The sequence below is a fragment of the Pygocentrus nattereri genome, chromosome 10 (genome assembly GCF_015220715.1).
Source record: "Pygocentrus nattereri isolate fPygNat1 chromosome 10, fPygNat1.pri, whole genome shotgun sequence".
NCBI lineage: Eukaryota > Metazoa > Chordata > Actinopteri > Characiformes > Serrasalmidae > Pygocentrus > Pygocentrus nattereri.
Genome location: NC_051220.1, coordinates 41565219 through 41575218, shown reverse-complemented (window position 1 = coordinate 41575218; position 10000 = coordinate 41565219).

The window sequence follows — 10000 nt, the reverse complement described above, 5'->3', positions numbered from 1 at the left end:
CTGAGCGGAAACTGCGCTCGAACACGTCATTAGCCTCACTTAACGAGGACTTCAATGAAGAACCAGTTAAAACAGTATTACCAAGTGCTCTGAAGAGTGGGTTTATACTTCCAAAGCAATTTTTGATTTTGCGCATAACTCAATCTCAGTATGTGGTGGGTACACAATGGAGCACTTCAGGAAGTGGTGGGAACAAAATGAAGCCCATCAGGAAGTGGTGGGAACAAAATGAAGCCCATCAGGAAGTGGTGGGAACAAAATGGAGCCCATCAGGAAGTGGTGGGAACAAAATGAAGCCCATCAGGAAGTGGTGGGAACAAAATGAAGCCCATCAGGAAGTGGTGTTAACAAAATGGAGCCCATCAGGAAGTGGTGGGAACAAAATGAAGCCCATCAGGAAGTGGTGGGAACAAAATGAAGCCCATCAGGAAGTGGTGGGAACAAAATGGAGCCCATCAGGAAGTGGTGGGAACAAAATGGAGCACTTCAGAAAGCGGGGGGCACCTAATCCAGACATCCCAAGTGTTCCGGAAGCTCTGGGAGTCTCTCGCATATTATACGATTATACATAGTGGCTCCCTGATGCCCACAAGCCAGATAAAATCTCCTGGAATCTAGAACGAGCGGCCAAGAGCGCACACAAACGCAGACGTCAGCGACACAGACTTTTTTTTCCCGATCACGCGAAAACTTCCGGGAGACTTGGGATGTCTGCTAATCAAACACGTCAGAAAGTGGTGTTGACTAAACGGAGCACTTCAGAAGTCGCCACCTTCAGACCTGTTTACACACCCGGCTGGAGGTGCTGAACCGCGGGGCGGCGGAACACGTCCGGGCTGTGAAGTCAGAGCTCCGACACAAAAACCCCCAAAATGATTTTGCAGTTGAGGCGGCCCACCCTGCCGCCTCTGGAACAGGAGCAAAATAACAGATTTAATCAGAGCGGCCAACACTTCAGAGAGGCACGGCTCTAAAGCCCAGCTGCCGTGTAATGCCGTGGCCTTTACCTTATCCGTGTTTAAACAACAAAAAAACAGCAGCCCACTCTGACAGCCCACCCAGCACGCTTCCGAACGTGCCAGACTGCAGCCATGTTTACTTAAATGCCACGCCAGCGCTCCGCATCCTCTTAACCTGATAAAAATCATTAGTCTCCTCAGTCTCGCAGTGCAAGCTCCATCAGTGGGGGCTTCCCAGCGCCTCGCGCTCTTCCCTCCTAACTAGCTGCGTGATGAATGTGTATCTTGTGGGCTGCCAAAGAGCAATCTGTCTCGCTGCAGGGGTCCGACTGCGACCCACTCAGAGCGGGACTCAGGTTTCTCTGCGAGTAAACACAGACTGGATTTCAGACACTATTCTTAGACATGGCATCCATCTCAACGGGCACTAGCAGCATCTTTTCCCCGCAGATGTGCGCTGATGCCAAGGAATAGAGCAAAAACAACTTACACGTGTTCTTCTGAAACCAGCCAACGCTTTTATAAACATCACACTTCAGTTTCTCACCCTCATAACTAAAGAACATCCACAGTGATTTCAAACTCGACACTTAATTCATAGTAGATACTGAATATTCATAGGAGTTACTAAATAGCTCATACAAGATACTGAATAATTCATAGAAGATACTGAATAATTCATAGAAGATACTGAATAATTCAAAGTAGATACTGAATATTCATAGGAGCTACTAAATAATTCATACAAGATACTGAATAATTCACAGTAGATACTGAATAATTCACAGTAGATACTGAATAATTCATAGGAGATACTGAATATTCATAGGAGTTACTAAATAATTCATACAAGATACTGAATAATTCACAGTAGATACTGAATAATTCAAAGTAGATACTGAATAATTCAAAGTAGATACTGAATATTCATAGAAGATACTAAATAGTTCGTACAAGATACTGAATAATTCACAGAAGATACTGAATAATTCATATTAATTACTGAATAATTCATAATCACACTTCAGTTTCTGACTTTCATAACTACAGAACTTCCACAGCAGTTTCACACTTGATACTGAATATTTTATAGCACTTACTAAATAATTAAATTCAGTTACTGAGCGTGTCTTAAAATAAATAAGGCAAGTTGGTGCTGCACCTCCAAAGTGGTCATGAATGAAACCGCATATGGGCACTTTTACGCAGCCATTGCACTTTTTCTTTTTTTGGATTACATGTAGTTTTGTACACTTTCATTCTAAATCATATCTGGATGTTTTGTAGTTTTGTTAAAAGAAGCTCCATCTGGCCAAAAGCTGAAATAATATGACACATTAAATAACTAAAACATGAACTTGCAGCCAAATGGCTTGATCATTAAAAATAAACACCGGTCAGGTGTAACATTCTGACCACCTCCTTGTTTCTACTCTCACTGTCCACTTTATCAGCTCCACTTACTGTATAGCTGCACTCTGTAGTTCTACAGTTACAGACTGTAGTCCATCTGTTTCTCTGATACTCTGTTACCCTGTTCTTCAGTGGTCAGGACCCCCATGGACCCTCACAGAGCAGGTACTATTTGGGTGGTGGGTCATCCTCAGCACTGCAGTAACACTGACGTGGTGGTGGTGGTGTGTTAGGGTGTGTTAGTGTGTGTTGTGCTGGTCTGAGTGGATCAGACACAGCAGTGCTGCTGGAGTTTTAAACACTGTGTCCACTCACTGTCCACTCTATTAGACACTCCTACCTTGTCGGTCCGCCTTGTAGATATAAAGTCAGAGACGACAGCTCATCTGCTGCTGCACAGTTTCAGAATCAGAGTCCTTTATTGACCCCAGAGGGAAATTGCAGTTATTACAGTTGTAACCATTTATGTAAAAGAGAAATTTGCAATATATACACAAGATTTAAGTTCTTATGAATACAGTAAAGAGGCGGTGACTGATAAATATTAAACATACTGTATAAAGCAGTTCAAATTATTGTCCCTCAGTTTTTACACACAATTATTATGATTATTATCATTAATAATACACATATGAACTGCACAGGTCGGTATTGAGTTTTGCGCAGATGATCCACACTTTGTGAATCACACACTGAGGGAGGAGTTATAGAGTTTGATGGCCACAGGTAAGAATGACCCCCTGTGGCGCTCTGTGGTCATTTCAGTAGAGTGAGTCTTGAGCTGAATGAGCTCCTATGTCTCATCACCGTGTCGTACAGTGGGTGGGAGCCATTGTCCATAATGGCCTGCAGTTTAGACAGCGTCCTCCTCTCGGACACGGCCGTCAGCGAGTCCAGCTGCCACCCTCAGCCTGCTTCCCCAGCATGCAACAGCATAGAGGACAGCACTCGCCACCACAGACTCATAGAAGGTCCTGAGCATAGTCCAGCAGATGTTGAAGGACCTCAGGCACCTCAGAAAATAGAGACGATCTTGGCCCTTCCTGTAGAGGGCGTCAGTGTTCTTAGCCCAGTCCAGTTTGTCAATATACACACCCAGATATCTGTAATCCTCCACAGTGTCCACACTGACCCCGCTGATGGACACAGGGGTCACCTGGGTGGGTCACTGGTGGTGTCCCTCCTCAGGTCCACCACCAGTTCCTTTGTCTTTGTCACATTGAGCTGGTGGTTCCGCTTGCACCATGTGACAAAGTCCTTCACCGTCGCACTGGACTCATCCTCAACTACCTTGCTGATACATCCAACTATTGCAGAGTCAATAGCCATCGATGGAAACATGGTCATCAGGGATGTCCTACATTAGACTACACTCCGTTACTCCCTCTGACTCCTGGCTAGTGCTGTTAGCTCGTCCATCTTATTAGCCCATGATGAGAGAGGGGAGACGCGGCTTATATCCCCTCTTCTCCATAAGCCTCTGTGGTCTCTCCCTCCCTGAAGTGCCCTTGAGCAAGGCACCTAACCCCCAATTGCTCCCTGGGTGCCATGGATAGGGCTGCCCACTGCGAACTGTGGCGGCAGTGGAGTCCTGCAAGTTCCTGGGCACATCAATCACCAGGGACCTGAAGTGGGACAGCAACATCAGCTCCATCATCTAGAGAGCCCAGCAGAGGAGGTACTTCCTGCATCAGCTGAAGAAGTTCAACCTGCCCCAGGAGCTGATGGTGCGGTTCTACACAGCCATCGTAGAGTCCGTCATCACCACGTCCATCACAGTGTGGGGCAGCTCAGCTACCAAGCATGACCTCCACAGACTGCAGCACATCATCAGGTCTGCAGAGAGGACAACTGGGGTAGAGTTGCTGCTCCACTGCTGGAACTGCATGCATCCAGAACCAGGAGGCGTGCAGAAAAGATCTCCACAGACCCTGGACACCACCTGTTCCAGCTCCTTCCCTCAGTCCGGCGCTTCAGCCCAGATGAGGATCAGGACATCCAGGCTACAAAGGAGCTTCTTCCCACAAGCCATCGCATTAGCCCACCTATCTGACTGTTACCCCACTTACCTGCCATATTACCCCACCTATGTGACTGTTACCCCACTTACCTGCCATTTTACCCCACTTACCTGCTATATTACCCCACCTATGTGACTGTTACCCCACTTACCTGCCATATTACCCCACCTATCTGACTGTTACCCCACTTACCTGCCATATTACCCCACCTATCTGACTGTTACCCCACTTACCTGCCATATTACCCCACCTATCTGACTGTTACCCCACTTACCTGCCATATTACCCCACCTATCTGACTGTTACCCCACTTACCTGCCATATTACCCCACCTATCTGACTGTTACCCCACTTACCTGCTATATTACCCCACCTATGTGACTGTTACCCCACTTACCTGCCATATTACCCCACCTATCTGACTGTTACCCCACTTACCTGCCATATTACCCCACCTATCTGACTGTTACCCCACTTACCTGCCATATTACCCCACCTATCTGACTGTTACCCCACTTACCTGCCATATTACCCCACCTATCTGACTGTTACCCCACTTACCTGCCATATTACCCCACCTATCTGACTGTTACCCCACTTACCTGCCATATTACCCCACTTACCTGCTATATTACCCCACCTATCTGACTGTTATCCCACTTACCTGCCATATTACCCCACCTATCTGACTGTTACCCCACTTACCTGCTATATTACCCCACCTATGTGACTGTTACCCCACTTACCTGCCATATTACCCCACCTATCTGACTGTTACCCCACTTACCTGCCATATTAACCCACCTATGTGACTGTTACCCCACTTACCTGCCATATTACCCCACCTATCTGACTGTTACCCCACTTACCTGCCATATTACCCCACCTATCTGACTGTTACCCCACTTACCTGCCATATTACCCCACCTATCTGACTGTTACCCCACTTACCTGCCATATTACCCCACTTACCTGCCATATTACCCCACCTATCTGACTGTTACCCCACTTACCTGCTATATTACCCCACCTATCTGACTGTTACCCCACTTACCTGCTATATTACCCCACCTATCTCACTGTTACTCCACTTACCTGCCATATTACCCCACCTATCTGACTGTTACCCCACTTACCTGCTATATTACCCCACCTATCTCACTGTTACTCCACTTACCTGCCATATTACCCCACCTATCTGACTGTTACCCCACTTACCTGCTATATTACCCCACCTATCTGACTGTTACCCCACTTACCTGCCATATTACCCCACCTATCTGACTGTTACCCCACTTACCTGCCATATTACCCCACCTATCTGACTGTTACCCCACTTACCTGCCATATTACCCCACCTATCTGACTGTCCCCTCACTGACCCCTTTTCTCTGCTGCTATACTCAGCACTTCAACTTTAGATTCAACCAAAACCAAATTCCTTGTATGCGCAGCAGACCTGGCCAGTAAAGCTGGATTCTGATCCCCTGTGCGTCCGTCTCCAAAGCTCTTCGGGGATGTTCATTGTCCTGGTCGCCATGCCGACCGGCTTCAGAGCGATCAGCTGATCCAAGGTGTAAACAAAGCAGCCATGCTGCATCGCCGCGGCGGACAAGGAGTGAGTGAAAGAAGCACTTTCACGGCGAAAAAACAGACCAAGACACTCTCTACTCGCACGTTTCAAGAGGGCACAGATTCCCTAACTTGCTTCGTCAAATAAACTATAAAAAAGATAAATAAAAGTTAAGAAAAAAAAAAAACAAACGGGAGCTACAATAACAGGCAGCATGCACACTGAAGTTTGTGTTGGTCATCCTCTAGTCCATCAGTGGTGACAGGACGCTGTTGGCTGGATATTTTTGGTTGGTGGACTATTCTCAGTCCAGCAGACACTGAGGTGTTTAAAAACTCCAGCAGCGCTGCTGAGTCTGATCCACTCAGACCAGCACAACACACACTAACACACCACCTCCACGTCAGTGTCACTGCAGTGCTGAGAATGATCCACCACCCAAACAGTACCTGCTCTGTGAGGGTCCATGGGGGTCCTGACCACTGAAGAACAGGGTAACAGAGTATCAGAGAAACAGATGGACTACAGTCTGTAACTGTAGAACTACAGAGTGCAGCTATACAGTAAGTGGAGCTGATAAAGTGGACAGTGAGCGTAGAAACAAGGAGGTGGTCATGATGTTAAGCATGACCAGTGAATAAGCTTCATATTTGTACTGGATCAAAGGAAATGTAGACCTTACTAGGTAGGAGGAGCTTTAGCCTCATGAAGCTGTAGTTTTAAGGGATCGTTTAAACATGTGGCCTCTTTTTTAAGGCCACCGCAGGTGATATCAGGATTCTTCTGTTTCTGTAAGTGTTCGTGATCTCAGCTGATGCTTTTTCATCTCTCCATCTTTCTGTCCTGCTGGACCAACAGCCTGGTGCAACAGCCTGATGCAACATCAAAGTTCACTGACCTGCAATTAGAACTTCAATTAAACTTAAACTGGCTCTTTTTCTTGAACCTCAGCATATGGACCGCGTGGAGATGCACACACACACACACACGGTTCTCGCTTCCACTTACAACATGAAAAGTGAGAAGTTTATTTTTTCATTGCTTTCATCTTTCAAGCGTTGGCTTAGGGGCGTGTTGTAGCACGTCGATCCTTTTTTCGTCAACCGATCGCCAGCACTGTTAAAAACATTTCACTCCAGAGCATTTTTCACGCACGGCGATCAATCTGAGACACAATCAGGCCCACCGCTAATGTTGCCAGCCATCGTGTTATTTTCCCACCATGTCTCTCTTCAAACGTCCATCTCACGGCTAGAAGGACAGCCCTAAGGTCTGGCCTTGAGCTCCCATTTTATCTCCCAAAAACAGCTGCTGATGCTGGACAACTAGCCCTGTCGGTCAAGTAGCTACAGGCAATGTTTAAGATTAATGTCTGTTTTTTGGCCAAACTGACCAGCGTGAAAATGCATTAGACTGCACTTCACATTTTCAACACATCGTGACCCTAAAACAGAGTTTAATACAACAAGATTGTTCATGGTAAAGCTACAGATACCTGCATAGCACTGCCAGAACCAGCCAGTATGCCTTTCTGGAAGTATAATGTTACTGTATGACATTTTATTATCCATAAACACAGACAGATTTATGCCAGCTGTGGTTTCACTAGCAGGAGTTCAACAAAAGGATCAGAGAGCATCTCTGCTTATTTGATGGGTGTGAGATTTATCCCGCCTGTTTGTGCGTGTGGCAGGGATTAAGATTCTCTTTCTAAAGCAAAATGAATAAATAAATATATAAATAAATAATGTCTACAATTTCTGGCTTACTCTCAATGCAGTCGATCCTGCAAGACATGTTTGGTGTTTAAAGTTTGCCTCTTTAGTTTTAGCACAGCTTACTGACAGCATTTCATTTCCTTGCACTGCTTTAGTCGATCAAGGTGTACCACTAGGTTCTGTTTTAGGCCCCCTCCTGTTCATCATCGACATGCTACTTCGTGGTCCTGTAATCTGCAAACATGGTCTGAATTTGACTCTTTATGCAGACAATTCCCTAATTGACCTCATCACCATCCTGCTGCTCCTGACAACCATTCTGCTACTTTGTGTAGAGGTTATTAAACACTGGTTGTCATCAAACTTCCTAATATTAAACTATGACAAAACCGTGGTCATGGTGGTTGGGTTCACAGCTGCTCTGGTCAAAGCGAGTGACCTTGGTCTCGACTCAGATGGTTAAACAGCATCTCCCTTCACTTCTGTGGGAAACTTTTAACCTCGCCGAACCTGCTTTTTAGCTTTGACAGCTTCAGTTGTGGGTAATTTGTGGGGATTTGACGCTCATTTGAAGCTGATCGTACCTGCAGATAGAGCAGTACTGAAATCGATCACCTGCGGTTAACATGGTTGCTTTAATCCAGAGACGGATGGCGTTTTCCCATTCTTTAAATACTGTACATGCAGGACTTTTACCCTAAGAAGTCATTTCCATTTCAACAGAATTCAAACTAATAAAATTTACCTCTATTCTTACATTCTATATGGACAGACTCGAGTCTGCACTTCTGACTTTCAGTGTCAAGAAAACAAAAATGGCAAAATGTAAAAGATGTACAGGAAAGTCATTATAAATGTGCTTATATGCTCATAACTAACTTGGTAACACTGCTTTATAAGCATATTTCTAAACTTTAATAAGGCCTAAGGCTGTAATGATGAATTATTAACTCACTGGTGACCTATAAACATGCAGTAACATGTCACTATTCAATATAATGCATCCTATTTTGGTAAAGACCTGTGCACAATTACAAACAAACTAAATATATATTAATATTTATATAAACAAACATTTACAATGCCATAAATACATTTTTACTTTGTCAAAAATAAATTAGTAAATGCATTTTTAATTAATTAACATGGACAAAGGTTCATACAAAAATTCTGGCGTAAAAGTAACTACTACTAATGTTTGTGATTATGTGCACACGTGTAGAGTGAGTCATTCTGACCTCATTAATATTTTGAGTGCTGCTTTCAGTTCATTACAATTTTGAATCTTATGTAGGTATCCGTGTCACTCCCTCTGCCTCGTTCAAATCACAGCTTACTCACAGGCAGCATTTCATTTCCTTGCTCTGCTTTAGTTGATCAAGGTGTACCACAAGGTTCTGTTTTAGGCCCCTTCCTATTCATCGTCTGCAAACATTTACCTACCTTACACCATCCCATTACTCACATGTTAGTGAATAATGTCACTAGTCACCATAATGCATCCTATTTGGATAAAGACCTGTGCACAATTACAAAGAAACTACAATATATATTAATATTTATAAAAACAAACATTTAAAATGCCATGAATGACTTTTTGTCAAAAATAAATTATAAATAAATGCATTTTTAATAAGACTTTATTTTTGTAATACGAGACGTAAAGATTTAATTTCAAAACTAATTACGAAAGCAGACAATTGCAATTTAAACTGACTTCTGACTCATTTTCTGTTTGTTTCAACTTTCATGTTAAAAACAATGTTAACGGTGCTTTTTTTCCCACAGAATAAAGACGGTAAACATCCATAACTTCATCAGATTCAAATCATAATAAAACATCTCCTTCTACTCACAAACACTGCGGTTGCATTGAAAGTTCTGAATCTGCACTTTCCACATCAGCTCTCCACTCCTTTCAGGGAGCTATGAGTCAGGAATAATTCATAAAGTAATTCCTATAAAATTACAACGTGCTCTTTTTTTTTCAGTGATGACTTCAACTTCTGAGGGTTTTCTGACTTTCTCCTCAGCCTCTCCTCATGGAGACACATGCACCCATCCCGGTCAGCCTGACAGGCGGACGTTTATGGATCCCGGGGTTACTGTTAGCTCTGGAATTATGAAGCACATAAAACAGGCTGACTCGAGCAGTCGGGCAGCCCTAATGAAAACAGGGCCTTGAGACGGAGAAATCACCACGGAGTGATTCCAAACATCCTGCAGACTTACGAGGGCAGCGCCAGGCCTCGTTCTGCTACGGGAGGCATCCTCCAAGTTTAGTTCTGTGCACACAACAAACTACGAGAAGAAGCA